Source organism: Eptesicus fuscus, chromosome 8 (genome assembly GCF_027574615.1).
Source record: "Eptesicus fuscus isolate TK198812 chromosome 8, DD_ASM_mEF_20220401, whole genome shotgun sequence".
NCBI classification, from domain to species: Eukaryota; Metazoa; Chordata; class Mammalia; order Chiroptera; family Vespertilionidae; genus Eptesicus; species Eptesicus fuscus.
In genome coordinates, this window is record NC_072480.1 from 7457745 (window position 1) to 7473708 (window position 15964).

The following is a 15964-nucleotide window of genomic DNA, read 5'->3' on the forward strand; positions in this document are numbered from 1 at the left end:
AGTCATTTTTAAAGAGTGACATGATGCACAGCTCAATTGGATAAGAATAGTATACATTTAATACTAACAAAGGTGTAAATTCTAAATGTTGCATGTTAATTTGAACTGATTTTTCAGGAGATTTTTTTCAACATTAGATTCCATTGGAAATGATCTCAGAAGCTTTTTGCTATTCATTTGAGTTAAAGTTTACTTTGGAAAGTTGTCTAATATTATTATGATTCAGGGTTTAAATGTTGGTTTTGTAAGATTTTTTTTTTTTTTTGGCATACTTAGAGCTATGTCCTGGAATTGGTGCCCAAACAATGTTAAGCTGGTATGAGCTGTTTATGTCATTGAGTAAAATTAGATACACGCCTGCTGCTATTAGGAGGAGATGAAACATGAGACAGGCCAAACACTTGAGAGCCTTTTCTTCCAGACATAATTGGTGAAGCCTGAATCGTTCACTCTCCTTCTGCAATTGGAAATGTTTGAAACATTCTGTCTCTGGTAGAGCTTGAACTGGTTGCAAGCAATCTAAGGTAAGCAATCATTTTTTACTTGTATTTTATATAATTACAATGTACAATTAAAAACCAAATAGAGGTGAGGCTTCTTGATTTTTTCCTCAATAGGTGACATAATAATTAATAAATTAAATTTAAAATCTTGATTAAGTTCATTTCAAATGATTATTAAACATCAACAAAATGTGGTTAACTTCTATTTAATCTCATTTAAGTTATTCTGATTACTAATATACTATGCATTTTAGTATAATTTATATTCATAATATTTTAATTTGTAGAATACCATGATAGCATATTTATATATTATCAAGCATTAAATTGTATACTGTGGTTAATCTAGATAGGTATTGTCTTTAAGATCACCTATTCCTAATTTTACTCTTAAATTTTTTGATGAAATTACATTGGCTTTACATTTTGTCTGTAGTTTCGTTATAGACATTAAAAACAGACTAATATTAATGAGGACAAAAGTCATTTGATAAATTGGAAATAAGCAAAACACCAACTTCAGCTTCCTAACTATTCTTGGAATGAAAAAAGGATGACGATTTCTCCCCCAAATCTGGAAATAAATAAATTGTTATTCATAATATATATCTCAAAAAAGTAAATGTAAGTAGGGTAAAAGATAAACTTGTGCCATGCTGTGGCTTACTGAAATTGTCAGTTCTTTCTTTGTGTTCCCTAAGTTAATATGGGGCAATCCAAAAACAAGTTTTTAAAGGAAGACATACAGAAAGATAATAAGGGAAAATATAACTCAACTGGTTGAAAGATTTGTCAGCAGGAAGAGTAACTTACTAGTACAAAATGAACTACAAAATGCACTATGTTTATCTTTTGCTTATTTTCTTGGGAAAATTTTGTGGAGATAGGTACAAAGAGGCACACTTATGAAGTTTCAAAACTAATGGCTCAAGTTGGTGTTGGTTTTATAGGTTCTAGAATTTATCTAAGGTTTTCTTTGAAACTCAAATGAAAATTTTCCAAAAGATGTTGACTAAGCTTGTAGTTGAAATGCTGAAATTAATATTGCTCCATCTTGTCCTTTAAAAAATATACTTTTATTTATTAAATTAAATTTATATTGTGTCATATATGAAAATCAAATAATAATGGAAAATTATGATTTGGTTTAATCTTGAATACTTTGTAAGACCTGTGGTTCTCCTCTGCTCCCTGTTCTACTTGGCTTATTGCAGCCCCTTGCTGCTTCTCAACTAAGTCCACCATTGCTGTGGCTTCCTAGTAAGATGGAAAAAACTACTATCTTTAGTATGATTTTTTTCTACTTTTCCATTTCTTCAGAGCCTGCCTCTGTCCTCAGAACCTGCTTCTACTAGTATCCTTCCTCCTCTTCTTTTTAGCCTGGTCAGCACTTGTCTAGCTTTATCATTCTCTGGAACAACCACAGAGACTGATAATTCTATGATGTTTTCATGAGTATTGAAGAATTAACTCACCCCCATATATTTACCATTTCAGACTCAAACTTCATTTTTAATTTTACATGTTATTATGCTATAGATAATTTTATGGGAAAATTGATACAGGAGTATTTAGTAAATTTAATAATTTGCAAATATATCAAGATTTCTCTCAAAATCCCTCAAACTCTCAGCGTAACTTCAGTATAACTGTTGTGCAGTGTACCACTGACGAGAAATGGGACCAGGGATTTCAAGGAGGTCTCTCTTATGCCCAAAGGGATTTGTGCATCAGCCTAAAGCAGTGGGGATCCATTTGAATATTTACAACAGAAAAATAGCATGAATTTAGTTTTGGACAGTCACTCAGGTTGCCATGGAGAGTGGATTAGGGGCATCAAGGAGGGAGACAGGAAGAGGTGTAAAAAGTCAAAAAATTGCCTCAGCTGAGGACTGGGAAATGGAACACAAGAGAGAACTAGGAGGAAGTCATTGCCATGAAGATGGGCACCTTAAAACCTAACCTCACCTTCGTGACTTTTAACTCTATTGTAAACATTCTCAATTAGTTTTACTTGTGAAACATCAGAAAAGCATGAAGAGGAAGTGATTACAACTTTAGGCTGTGGAGTCAGACTGCCACTTTCTAGCTATATGACTTTGCGTGAATTAAATGCTCTCTGTCTCAGTTTCCTCATTGTAAAAAGGAGGATAATGAGTACCTACCTCCTAAGGTTATTGTGAGTATCAAATTCAGTTCATATAAACATTTAGAAAGTGTCCCTCTTCTTGGTAAACAGCAGCTCCCTTTCCTCCTCTTCTTTTTCCTCTTCCTCATCATAACCACCACTATCACCACCACCATCATCATCAACAGCAAGGCCACATATAACCTTTTATTCCCATCCTCACTAATAGGGAGGTCAGAAAAGAACCTCAGAATGGTGACTGGTTAGGATTTGTAACCTGCTTCTCCAGACCCCCTAAGAGAGCACATGGGCACTATCTAGGCAGGAAATTCTAGGCTGAGGCTATTTCTGCTCCAGCAGAGAACGTTCTCCACATGGTGATGGCTGCTGAGGGGGAAAATGTGCATTCCAGAACACAAATAGAAAACCTTCCCTGACATTCTCACCAACCGACTGGAAGAAAATCCTTAATGGTATTTATGAAGAAGAAAAAAATCAAATGACTGCTAAAGTTTCCTAAACATGTTAGATCTTAATGAAAATTTTATGTAAAATATACTAAGGTGTTAATCTCAGTGGAACATAAAAGTGTGCTGTCCCCTATCGGAATGATTTGCATGGGTTTTCCTCACACATTTGCAAATCACTTTAAATCATCACATTCTGATCCTGACTACAAGGATAGAAGTGAAACATGGCGCTGAAGTCCTCTGAAACTTTTAAAAACTGTCAAAGCAATCAGATAATTGCACATACACTGCATTTGATAAGAAAACAAATTACGTATACTTCAAGAATTTCTTTTTGTTTTAAATCTTTTATATAGAGACTTGCAAATAAAAAAGAAGCTCAGCTTGGTTGATAAATGTATATGTTTTTTCTTAAAATTTGCTTTTAATTTTGTGTGAGTATTTTTCATAGTTAAGATTTAGTTTAATATTATTTTTAGGGACTGGGAAAATTGAGGTTTTGAGGGAAGGAAAGGGGGATTATAGTTGGTTTGACTGAAAATTTCAGCTTTAATTATAAAACTCCAAAGACTTAGTAAACTAGATGACAGGCCTTTTGTGACTTGCATCAACATGGAAACAAACCACCCTTGTTTTTTTCCTCCCCTGTAGGTTGGTCATGAGGGACACCCCTCTATGGCCAGAGGATAAGATAGGGGAGAGGTGTCAGAGAATTAGTGGTGGGTGACATGGAACTATGAGTCATCTCAATATGCATATTTTTATTGTTGAGAGTATTACAAATGTCCCTCATATTCCTCCCCTTTGCCTTCCTCCACCAGCCCCCACCACTCCCCAGGCCTTCACCACATTATTGTTTGTATTGCTCTGTATATATGTTCTTTGGTTAATTTCTTCTCTTCTAACCCACCCCTCTTCCATATGAGGCCTTTTAGTCATTTTTTTATCCATGCTTCTGTTTCTTTTTTGTTCATCAGTTTAGTTTATTCATTAGATTCCACAAAATAAGTGAGATCATGTGATATTGGTCTTTCTCTTAGCATAACAATCTCCAGGTCTATCCATGCTGTTGCATATAAGATCTTTGGCTAATCTCATCCTGCCCTTTTTCCCCTTACCTCTAAGATTCTTCAGTGTTCCATGTTTCCATGACCCTGGTTCTATTTTATTCATAAGTTTATAATGTTCATTAGATTACTTGTTCACTTGTTTTGATTTTTAGATTCAGTTGTTGATAGATATATATTTATTGCCATTTTATTATTCATATTTTTAAAAATCTTTTTTCCCTTCTTCTTTTTAAAGAAGACCACTTAACATTTCATGTAATACTGATTTGGTGGTGATGAACTCCTTTACCTTTTCTTGTCTGGGAAGCACTTTATCTGACCTTTAATTCTAAATTATAGCTTTGCTAGGTAGAGTAATCTTGGTTGTAGGTCTTTGCTTTTCATCACTTTGAATATTTCTTGCCACTCCCTTCTAGCCTTCAAAGTTCCCTTGTAGGTAACTAACTGCTTTTAAGAGTCTCTCTTTGTCTTTAACCTTTAGCATTTTAATTATGATGTGTCTTGGTGAGGCCTCTTTGGGTTCCTCTTGTTTGGGACTCTCTGTGCTTCCTGGACTTGTATGTCTATTTCTTATACCAAGTAAGGGAAGTTTTCTATCATTATTTTTTCAAATAGGTTTTCAATTTCTTACTCCCTCTCTTCTCCTTCTGGCATCCCCAGGATGAGAACGTTAGTACGCTTGAAGTTGTCCCAGAGGCTCCTTACACTATATTCATATTTTTAAATTCTTTTTTCTTTTTGCTCTTCTGATTGGGTGTTTCTTGCTTCCTCATATTCCAAATCGCTGTCTTGATTCTTAGTGTCCTCTCTCTACTGTTGATTCCCTGTAAATTATTCTTCATTTTAGTCAGTGTTTAATTTCTGACTGGTCCTTTTTTAATATCATCGATGTTCTCTCTAAGTTCCTCAAAGTTGTCACTAAGATCCTTAAAGATCTCATTAAGTTCCTTGAGCATACTTATAACCATTGTTTTGAACTCTGTATCTAGTAGTATATTTGCTTCCATTTCATTTAGTTCTTTTTCTGGAGATTTCTTCTATTCTTTCATTTGCAACATGTTTCACTGTCTCTGCATTTTGGCTATTTCTCTGTGTTTGTTTCTATGTATTAGGTAGAGCTTCTATGTCTCCTGGAATTGGTAGAGTGGCCTTGTGTAGTAGGTGTCCTATAGGGCCCAGTAGCACAGCCTACCCATTCACCTGACCTGGGCACTCTAGGTGTACCCCTGTGTGGGCTGAATATACTGTGCTATTGTAGTTGAGCCTTGCTTGCTGTTGGTGTCACTGAGAGGGATTTAATCCCAGGCCAATTGGCTGTGCAGAACAGCAGCAACTACAGTGGAAGAGCTGCTGTGTAGGAGACACCCCTGTGGAGTAGTACTTGCTTCAGTTGGGCTTTTGCAGTCTCCAAATCTGTCCCTTGAGTGTATCACTCATGAAGGTGGTACTGTTTAATCTGATGTAGTCTGAAGCTGATCAGCAGGTTCACTGGCTCTGGGGTATCCCAGGAGGTGCAAAGTCAGCCAATGCCTATGTTCTGCCTGGGGCCACCCGGCATAAACTACAGAGTTATCTGCAGATGGCTGCTACTTGTGTTGGGCTTGGAGGGGCCCAGGAGAGGCAAAGCTGTGAACCAAGGCAGGCTGCTGCTAGTGCTGAGCCTAGGGCCTCTTATTGAGAGGTATGGGGCATGCTGAGGACAGCTGCTGCTTATTTGAGAGGTTTTAGAAAAGTATGAAGCCTGAGCCAGGATAGGCTATTCATATGGAAAGACCACTGCAAACAGCCTGGGTGGGGCTGCGAATTGGGTGGGTGGAGTCTCAGAGAGTCACCATACCAAAGTGAACTGTGTGATCCAGGTTGATGGAAACCCAGATATGGTGACTACCAGTCAGCTCTGTGGTGGGGAGGTCTCAGCATAGGAACAATGACCTCTGCCAGAACTTTTTTCCTGGGAGAAAGCTGCTCCCACTTCTTGCTCTGATGCCACACAATTTAGTGTATTGATCCTTTCAAGCTGATGCCCCAGCACTGGAACTCAGAGGGAGTAAGTCCAGGTAAGTTCATGGACTGGCCTTTCAAGAACATCTGGGACTCCAGCAGCCACTGTGTCACTCAGCCAAAATTCCCTTTGCTTCATACAGAACCAAGTTATTGGGAATTCTCTTCCTAGCACTGGAACTCTGGGCTGAGGTACTGATGTAGACCTCCGCAGGCAAGATATCACTCCTAATTAAAAAAAAAAAATGCCACACATGGGTGTCAGGCCAGCCTGTTCTGCATTTCCACACCTCCTTCTAGTCTCAAAGTGGCTTCTTCTTTAATTCTCTAGTTGTAGGACTTCTGTTCAGCCAGATTTCAGGCAGTTCTGAATGTTGGTTGTTTTGTGGCTTAATTGTAATTTTGGTTGTGGGAGAATGCAAGTCTTGACAGGAGGTCAATCAAAGATTTTTATCCACTCCTCTACTGATGGGCACTTGAGATGTTTCCAGATCTTAGCTATTATAAATAACACTGATATGAACATAGGGGGGCATATATTCTTTCTGGTTGGTATTTCAGGATTCTTAGTATATATTTCCAGAAGTCGGATCCCTGAGTCAAACAGTTCCATTTTTAATTTTTTGAGGAAAATCCATACTATTTTCCACATTAACTGTACTACTCTGCATTCCCAGCAGTATACTTTTCTCCTCATCCTTGCCAGCACTTGTCGTTTGTTGATTTATTGATGGTAGCCATTCTGGCAAGTGTGAGGTGATACCTCATTGTAGTTTTGATTTGTACCTTTCTGATGATGAGTCATGTTTTGACCAATTTTTTTCATATGTCTCTTGGTCATCTGTATATCCTCTTTAAAGGAGTATGTGTTCAAGTCTTTTGCCCATTTTTTATTTTATTTTTTAAATTTATTTATTGACTAAAGTTTTACATATGTCTACATTTTCCCTGCTTGACCACCCCCGCCCCAAGTCATTCCCACCCCTGGCAAGCCCCCACCGCCCCAGTGTCTGTGTCCATTGGTTACACTAATATGCATGCATACAAGTCCTTTGGTTGCTCTCTAACGCACACTCCTCTGCCATTTGTCTCTGGATCTATTCTTGTTCATCAAATTATGTTGATCATTATATCCCACATATGAGTGAGATCATGTGATATTTATCTTTCTCCAACTGGCTTATTTCACTTAGCATAATGCTCTCCAGGTCCATCCATGCTGTTGCAAATGGTAAAAGTTCCTTCTTTTTTTATAGCAGCATAGTATTCCATTGCGTAGATGTACCACAGTTTTTTAATCCACTCATCTGCTGATGGGGACTTAGGTTGTTTCCAAATCTTAGCTGTTGTAAATTGTGCTGCTATGAACACAGGGGTGCATATATCCTTTCTGATTGGTGTTTCTGGTTTCTTGGGATATAGTCCTAGAAGTGGGATCACTGGGTCAAATGGGAATTCCATTTTTAACTTTTTGAGGAAACTCCATACTGTTCTCCACAGTGGCTGCATCAGTCTGCATTCCCACCAGCGGTGCACGAGGGTTCCTTTTTCTCCACATCCTTGACAGCACTTGTCATTTGATGATGATAGCCATTCTGACAGGTGTGAGATGGTATCTCATGGTTGTTTTGATTTGCATCTCAGATGATTAGTGACTTTGAGCATGTTTTCATAAGTCTCTGGGCCTTCTGTATGTTCTCTTTCAAAAAGTGTCTATTTATATCCTTTGCCCATTTTTTGATTGGATAGTTTATGTTCCTTTTGTTAAGTTGTATGAGTTCTCTGTAAATTTTGGAGATTAGACCCTTATCTGAAATATCATTGGCAAATATGTTCTCCCATGTAGTGGGCTTTCTTATTGTTTTGTTGATGGTTTCTTTTGCTGTGCAAAAGCTTTTTATTTTGATAATAGAGGCCTGGTGCACAAAATTTGTGCATGGGGTGGGGGTCCCCTCAGCCCGGCCTACACCCTCTCCAATCCAGGAATCCTTGGGAGATGTCCCTGTGGAATCAGGCCTAAACTGGCAGTCGGACATCCCTCTTGCAATCTGGGACCACTGGCTCCTAACCACTTGCCTGCTTTTCTGATCGCCCCTAACCTCTCTGCCTGCCAGCCTGATCGCCCCTAACTGGTCTCCTGCCAGTCTGATCACCCCTAACTGCTACCCTGCCTGCCTGATCGTCCCTAACCACCTCTGCCTCTGCCCCCGCACTGGGAACTGGGCTTACCTCCCTCTGGCCAGCAGTATGCACTTGGGACCCGGGCTGGCTGGCCCGGGCCAGCTGCAGGCACCCAGGACCCCCAGTGGCTCTGGGACCCCTAGGGGCTTGGCCTGGGCCAGCCACAGGCACCCAGGAACCCCAAGGGCTCAGCCCGGGGCCAGCCCCAGGCACCCGGAACCGCAGGTGGCTTCTCCTGGGCCAGCTGTAGCCTCAGGTTCTGGGGACTGTGGGCGACTTCTCCCGGGAAGGCTACAGTCGCAGGCACCCAGGACCATGGGCGGCTTCTCCTGGGACCGCGGGCGGCTTTTCTGGGGTCGGCGGCTTTGACAGGAAGGACGTCCGGAAGATGTCCGGTCTAATTAACATATTACCCTTTTATTAGTATAGATAGTCCCATTTGTTTATTTTCTCCTTAGTTTATATTGCTGTAGGAGCTATGTCGGTAAAGGTATTGCTACAACATATGTCTGCTGTTTTGCTGCCTATGGAATCTCGTAGGATTTTTATGGTTTCCTGTCTTACATTTAAGTCCTTTAGCCATTTTGAGTTTGTTTTGGTATATGGTATAAGTTGGTGATCTAGTTTCTTTTTTTTGCATGTATCTGATCAAATTTCCCAGCACCATATATTGAAGAGACTGTCTTGTCTCCATTGTATGCTCTTGCCTCCTTTGTCAAATATTAATTGAACATAATGGCTTGGGTCAATTTCTGGGTTCTCTGTTTAGTTCCATTGGTCTATATGTCTGTTCTTGTGCCAGTACCAGGCAGTTTTGAGAACCGTGGCTTGGTAATATTGCTTGATATCTTGTATTGTGATCCCTCCAACTTTGTTCTTCTTTCTCAGGATTGCTGTGGCTATTTGGGTATTTCAGATGAATTTTTGGAGAGTTTGTTCTAGAACTTTGAAATATGCTGTTGGTATTTTAATGGGGATTGCATTGAATCGGTAGATTGCTTTGGGTAGTATGGACATTTTAATGATGTTGATTCTATCAATCCATGAACATGGTATGTTCTTCCATCTGTTTATGTCTTCCTCTATCTCTTTTTTCAATGTCCTGTAGTTTTCTGAGGTCAGGTCTTTTACCTCCTTAGTTAAGTTTATTCCTAGGTATCTTAATTTTTTTGGTACAATGGTAAATGGGATTGTTTTTTTTTCTTTTGTTTCTCTTTCTGTGAGTTCATTATTGATGTATAAAAGGCCATAGATTTCTGGGTGTTAATTTTGTATCCTGCTACATTGCTGAATTAATTTATTAGGTCTAGTAGTTTTTTGATGGAGTCTTTGGGGTTTTGTATGTATAGTATCATGTCATCTGTGAAAAGGACAGTTTTACTTCTTCTTTTCCAATTTGGATGCCTTTTATTTATTCTTCTTATCTGATCACTATGGCTAGCACTTCCAGTACTATATCAAACAGGAGTGGTGAAAGTGGGCATCCTGTCTTGTTCCTGTTCTTAGGAGACATGAGTTTAGTTTTTTCCCATTGAGTATTATGTTGGCTGTAGGTTTGTCATATAAGGCTTTTATTACGTTGAGTTATGATCCCTGTATTCCCACTTTGCTGAGAGTCTTTGTCAAGAAAAGGTGTTGGATTTTGTCACAAGCTTTTTCTGCATCGATTGATATGGTTATGTGATTTTTGACTCTCAGTTTGTTTATGTGATGTATCACATTAATTGATTTGTGGTTATTTTACCATCCTTGCTTTGCCGGAATAAATTCCACTTGGTTATGGTGTATGATCTTTCTAATGTAATGCTGAATCCAATTTGCAAGAATTTTGTTGAGGATTTAGCATCTATGTTCATCAGAGATATTGGCCTGTAGTTCTCTTTTTTTGTGGTGTCTTTATCTGATTTTAGGATTAGGGTAATGCTGGCTTCATAGAAAGAGCTTGTAAGTGTGCCTTCCTCTTGAATTTTTTGGAATAGTCTGAATGCTTGGTAGAATTCCCCTGTAAAGCTGTGGGACCAGGGCTTTTGTTTGCTGGAAGATTTTTGATCACTGCTTCAATTTCTTCGGTAGTTATCAGCCTATTCAAGTTTTTTATTCTTCTTGATTGAGTTTTGGGAGCATGTATTTTTCTAAGAATAAGTCCATTTCATCTAGGTTGTCCATTTTGTTGGAATAGAGTTGTTCATAGTATTTTTTCATAATCCTTTGTATTTCTGTGGGATCGGTTGTTACTTCATCTCTTTCATTACTCATTTTGTTTATTTGGGTCCTCTCTCCTTGTTTCTTGGTGAGCCTGGCTAGAGGCTCATCAATCTTGTTTATCCTTTCAAAGAACCAGCTCTTGGTTTTGTTGATCTTTTGTATTGCGTTTTGGTCTCTAGGTCATTTATCTCTGCTCTGATCTTTATTATCTCCTTTCTTGTGCTTACACTGTGCTTTTCTTATTGCTCTCTTTCTAACTCTTTGAGTTGTAGGGTGATATAATTTATTACCATTTTTTTTTAGGTAGGCCTGTAGAGCTATGAACTTCCCTCTCAAAACTACTTTCACTGTGTCCCATAGATTTTAGATTGTTATCTTTTCATTGTCATTTGTTGCCATGATGCTTTTTATTTCTTCTTTGATCTCATTGGTAACCGAATCATTGTTTAATTTAGCCTCTAAGTGTTTGATTTTTTTCATTGTTTTTATTGTAGTTGATTTCTCCTTTATGCCTTTGTGATCTGAGAAGATGCTTGATACAATTTTTATCTTCTTGAATTTGAAGAGACTTTGTCTGTGTCCCAATATGTGGTCTATCTTTGAAAATGTCCCATGTGCACTTGAGAAGAATGTATATTCTGTGGCTTTGGGGTGAAATGTTCTAAAGATGTCAATGAATTCCATCTGATCTAGTGAGTCATTTATTGATGTTTCCTTATTGATTTTTTTGTCTAGATAACTTATCCAGTGATGTCAGTGTGGTATTAAAGTCCCCTACTATGACTGTAATGCTGTCAATCTCTCCCTTGGTATCCTCCTGAAGATTTTTATTTATTTGGGTGCTCATATATTGGGTGCATATATGTTTATCAGAGTTATTTCTTCTTGTTGATTTGCTCCCTTTAGTATTATGAAGTGGCCTTCCTTATCTCTTGTTATGGCCCTTCACTCTGAGGTCTAATTTTTCAGATAGAATTTTTGCTACCCCAGCTTTTTATTCATTTCCATTCGTCCGAAAAAATTTTTTGCATCCCTTCACTATCAGTCTGTGTGCGTCCTTTGTTCTGAGGTGGTTTTCCTGTAGACAGCAGATATATGGGTCATGTTTTCTTATCCATTCAGCTATCCTATGTCTTGATTGGGGCATTTAATCCACTTACATTTAAAGTTATTATTTATAGGTACTTGTTTGTTGCCCTTTTTATTCTTTATGCCTGTGTTCCTTCTTCCTTTCCTATTTCTTCTTTTTACAGCAGACCCTTTAGCTATTCTTGCATTGCTGGTTTGGTGGTAATATACTCTCTTAGTCCTTTTTTTGTCTGTGAAGCTCCCGAATTCACCCTCAATTTTGATTGATAGCCTTGCTGGATACAGTATTCTTGGATTCAGACCCTTGCTTTACATGACTTTGTATATTTCATTCCATTCCCTTTTGACCTGATTTGTTTCTGTTGAGAAATCAGTTGATAGTCTGATGGGAAATCCTTTGTATGTAACTTTCTGTTTCTCTCTGGCAGCCTTTAAGATTCTTACTTTTTCGTTGGTGTTTGCCAATTTAATTATAATGTGTCTTGGTGTTGGTCTTTTGGGGTTCATTTTGTTTGGGACTCTGTGAGCTGCTTGGACTTGTGTGAGTTTTTTCTTCCCAATATCAGGGTAGTTTTCTGTCAATATTTCTTCAAACAGGTTTTCTATTCCTTGCTCAGTTTCCTCTCCTTCTGGTACCCCCTATTATGTGGATGTTGTTTAATTTTGTGTTGTCCCAAAATTTCCTTAAGACTCTCCTCCTGATTTTTAAGGTGTTTTTTTTTTTTTTTCCTAGATGCTGCTCTGCTTGGGTATTTTTTCCTACCTTGTCTTCTAGCTCACTGCTGTGTTTCTCCATTCCTTCTAATCTACTGTTGATGCTTTCTATTGAGTTCTTTATTGCAGCAATGTCTTTTTTCATTTCTTTTTGGTTTTTCTTCATTTCCTCTTGGTTCTTACATATATTGTTGAATTTGTCTTCCAACATTTTCAGCATCCTTATGACCATTACTCTGAATTCTTTCTCTGACATATTGCTTGCCTCCATTTCATTTACTTCCTTTTCTGGCAATTCCTCCTTTTTTTTTTTGTATGCACGCTGTTTCTTTGTCTCCACATGATCACTCCTCTCAGGGTGACTGGTTATGTAGCTCTCTCTCTCCTGCATTGACTTAAAGGCACAAAATACAACACAACAGGGCACAATGCACAAGGCACCAAACACAAATATATTCATGATACTAATAACCCCAAATAAAGGTGACCACTAGAGAAAAATGAACTAGGGGATAGAAAAGAGTGCAAAAATGATATTGAGAAAAGGAAAAAATGTAAGAGAGAAAAGAAAGAGAATAAAAGAGAAGGGGAAAATATATGTATATGGGGAGAAAACCCCAATAAAACAACAATTAATCCAAGAAATGCAAACAACAAACACCCAAATAACTAACAGTCAGATGAATCTGAGCAGGAAGAGCTTATTTCCATAAGGTAAGGGCAAGGAATTGAATGAATGGGGAAATAGCTACAATTCAGTATAAAGGAAGTAGAAAGAGAATGAGTGTATAAGAGCTAAAGTAGAAAAAAATACAAAAAAAGAAAAAAATATATATTAAAAATCTCTCTTTATAAAAAACCAGCAGCCATATAACTGTAATGACTGGATGACTGGTCACTATGACGCCCAGCCCCTGCCCCCGGCCAGCCCCACCACTGATCAGCCTCTCTCACCCCAATTGAGGGCGGGGCAGCTGGCCAACCTCCCATGGCCCTTCACCCACACTGGCCCCACCCCCCAGCAGGGACCTTCAACCCTATGGGGGCATGGCTGGCCTGAAAATCACCCCTATTCCCTCACCCAAGCCAGCCCTTCCCCTAGTGGGGACCCCCTCCTCAATTGGGGGCATGATCAGCCTGAAAACCATCCATGACCCCTTGCCCAGGCCAGCCCCACCCACAGGGGGATCCCTACCCCAATTGGGGGCATGGCTGGCCTGTAAACCACCCATGGCTCCTTGCCCATGCCAGCTCCACCCCCCAACGGGGACCCCCACCCCAATGGCAGCATGGCCGGCCTGAAAATCACCCCCATCCCCTTGCCCAGGCCAGCCCCACCTCCAGCAGGAACCCCCACCCTGATCAGGGGCTTGGCCCCTCACTCAAGCCCTCTCCACCCCCAGCGGGGACCCCCACCTCAATCAGGGGCATGGCTGGCCTGCAAACCACCTGTGGCCCCTTGCCCAGGCTGGGCCACCTCCAGGGCAACCCCCCACCCCAATCAGGGGTGTGGCCCCTCACCCAGGTGGCCCTGCCCCCAGCAGGGACCCCCATCCTGATTGAGGGTGTGGCTGGCCTGAAAACTACCTGTGGCCCCTCACCCAGGCTGGCCACGCCCCCCAGTGGGAACCCCCACCTCGATAGGGGGCATAGCCAACCTGCAAACCGCCCACTGCCCCTCACCCCAGCCAGTCCTGTCCCCCAGCAGGGACCTCCCACCCAGATCCAAGGCCCCCATTAGGGCAAGCCAGCTGGCCCCCACCCGTGCACCAGGCCTCTATCCTATATAATAAAAGGGTAATATGCAAATGGACCCTAAATGTGGAATGATCAGGATAACCACTGGACCAGTCACTATGAAGAGCAATGACCACTTCTAGGTTCCTTTCCCCTTCCTGCCAGTTGCCACACACACAGAGGGAAAACTATGGTGGGGGCGGGGCTGGTGAGCAGGCATTAACAGCCTAGCTCTCAGTCCCTTCCCCCAGCCATCAGGCACTGATCACCCTATGGTGAAAGGGGAGCCAGGGGTGGGTGGAGGTGGGGGGTGGGTGGTGGCAGGTTTTGGGGCTGGCTGTGGGCAGCCAGGGAGGATGGCCCTGATCACAGGCCAGGCATAGGGACCATACCCACGCACAAATTTCATGTGCTGGGCCTCTAGTATATATATTCTTTAATCTATCTATGTATTTGTTTACTATTGGAAAAGGAAAATAGAGAGTAGATAGGCCTGAGTTGGTGATTGGAATTAATTAAACTATTAGTAGAAGAAAAGAACAAGTGAGGAGAGGAAAAACAGAAGCAAAAAAAAGAAAAAGAAAACTAACCAACAATCAAACAAACAACAACAACTAGACAGAAAGAAAGAAAAAGGAAAAAAAAAAAAACAGAGGAAGAAAAAAAAAAGGAGAGTGAAGAAAAAGAAGAGAGAAGTGTGCATGGACTTAGAGCAGAGGAGAGGAAATTAGATATATTAATAAGATTAATTTTTAACAGACAGTAAAAAGAAAGGATAGAGAAAAACTAAAATAGGAACAGGGTAACAGAAACCGGACAATAAAGGGGAAAAGTGAGGAAGACTGTGTTGGCATAAAGGAAAAATTGAGATAGAGTAAAATAATGCTAAAATAAAAATAAAAATAAAAATAAAATGTAGAACACTAATCCTAAAATAAAATAAAATAAAAAGGTAAAATAATCTAAATATATAAAAACCTAAGCAATTGCTCAACTGTTCGACTGGTAGTTATGACATACACTGACCACCAAGGGGAAGACACTCAACACATAAACATGGAAACATGGAACGGACTGATGAATCTCAGAGGGGTTGGGGGAGTGTGGGAAGAGATTAACCAAAGATTTTATATGCATACTAGAGGCTTGGTGTATGGATTCATGCACCAGTGGGGTCCCTTGGCCTGGCCTGCAGGTTAGAGGGCTGAAATCTGCAGTTCAAAATCCCCTGAGGGGTCCCAGATTGCAAGAGGGCACAGGACAGGCTGAGGAACCCCAATGGTTCACAAATCCATGCACTGGGCCTCTAGTAGTAATAATAATAATAATAATTAAAAATAAAAATCCTATCTAATAAAGAGATAATATGCAAAGTGACCATCACTCCAACACAAAAGATGACTGCCCCCATGTGGTCAAAGATGGCCACTCCCATGTGGACACAAGATGGCCGCCACAAGATTGGCGGCAGGGGAGGGCAGTTGTGGGTGATCAGGCCAGCAGGGAGGGAAGTTGGGAGGGACCAGGCCTGAAAGGGAGTGCAGTTGGGGGCAATGAAGCCTGCTGGGGAGGACACTTGTGGGGTACCCAGGCCTGCAGGGGAGGACAGTTGAGGGAGACCAGGCCTGCAGGGAAGGGCAGTTGGGGGGACCAGGCCTGCAGGGGAGGGCAGTTAGGGGTGACCAGGCCTGTAGGAGAGGGCAGTTGGGGGGACCAGGCCTGCAGGGGAGGGCAGTTGGGGTGGGCGGAACCAGGCCTGCAGGGGAGGGCAGTTGGGGGGAACCAGGCCTACAGGGGAGGGCATTTAGGGGTGACCTGGCCAGCAGGGGAGGGCAGTTGGGGGCAACCAGGCGTGCAGGGGAGGAC

The 15964-nt window shown here is 40.7% G+C and overlaps 1 protein-coding gene across 2 annotated transcripts in view; it reads left to right on the forward strand.

Annotated features, from left to right (window-relative positions):
- Positions 1–434: 434 nt before the first annotated feature.
- The window catches only part of SGCG (sarcoglycan gamma), a 128743-nt gene continuing 113213 nt past the window's right edge, over positions 435–15964 (forward strand). For both annotated transcript variants that reach the window (XM_054719741.1, XM_054719742.1), the window contains exon 1: positions 435–524. The gene's annotated coding sequence lies outside the window, so the exon portion shown is untranslated. The remainder of the gene's footprint in view (positions 525–15964) is intronic.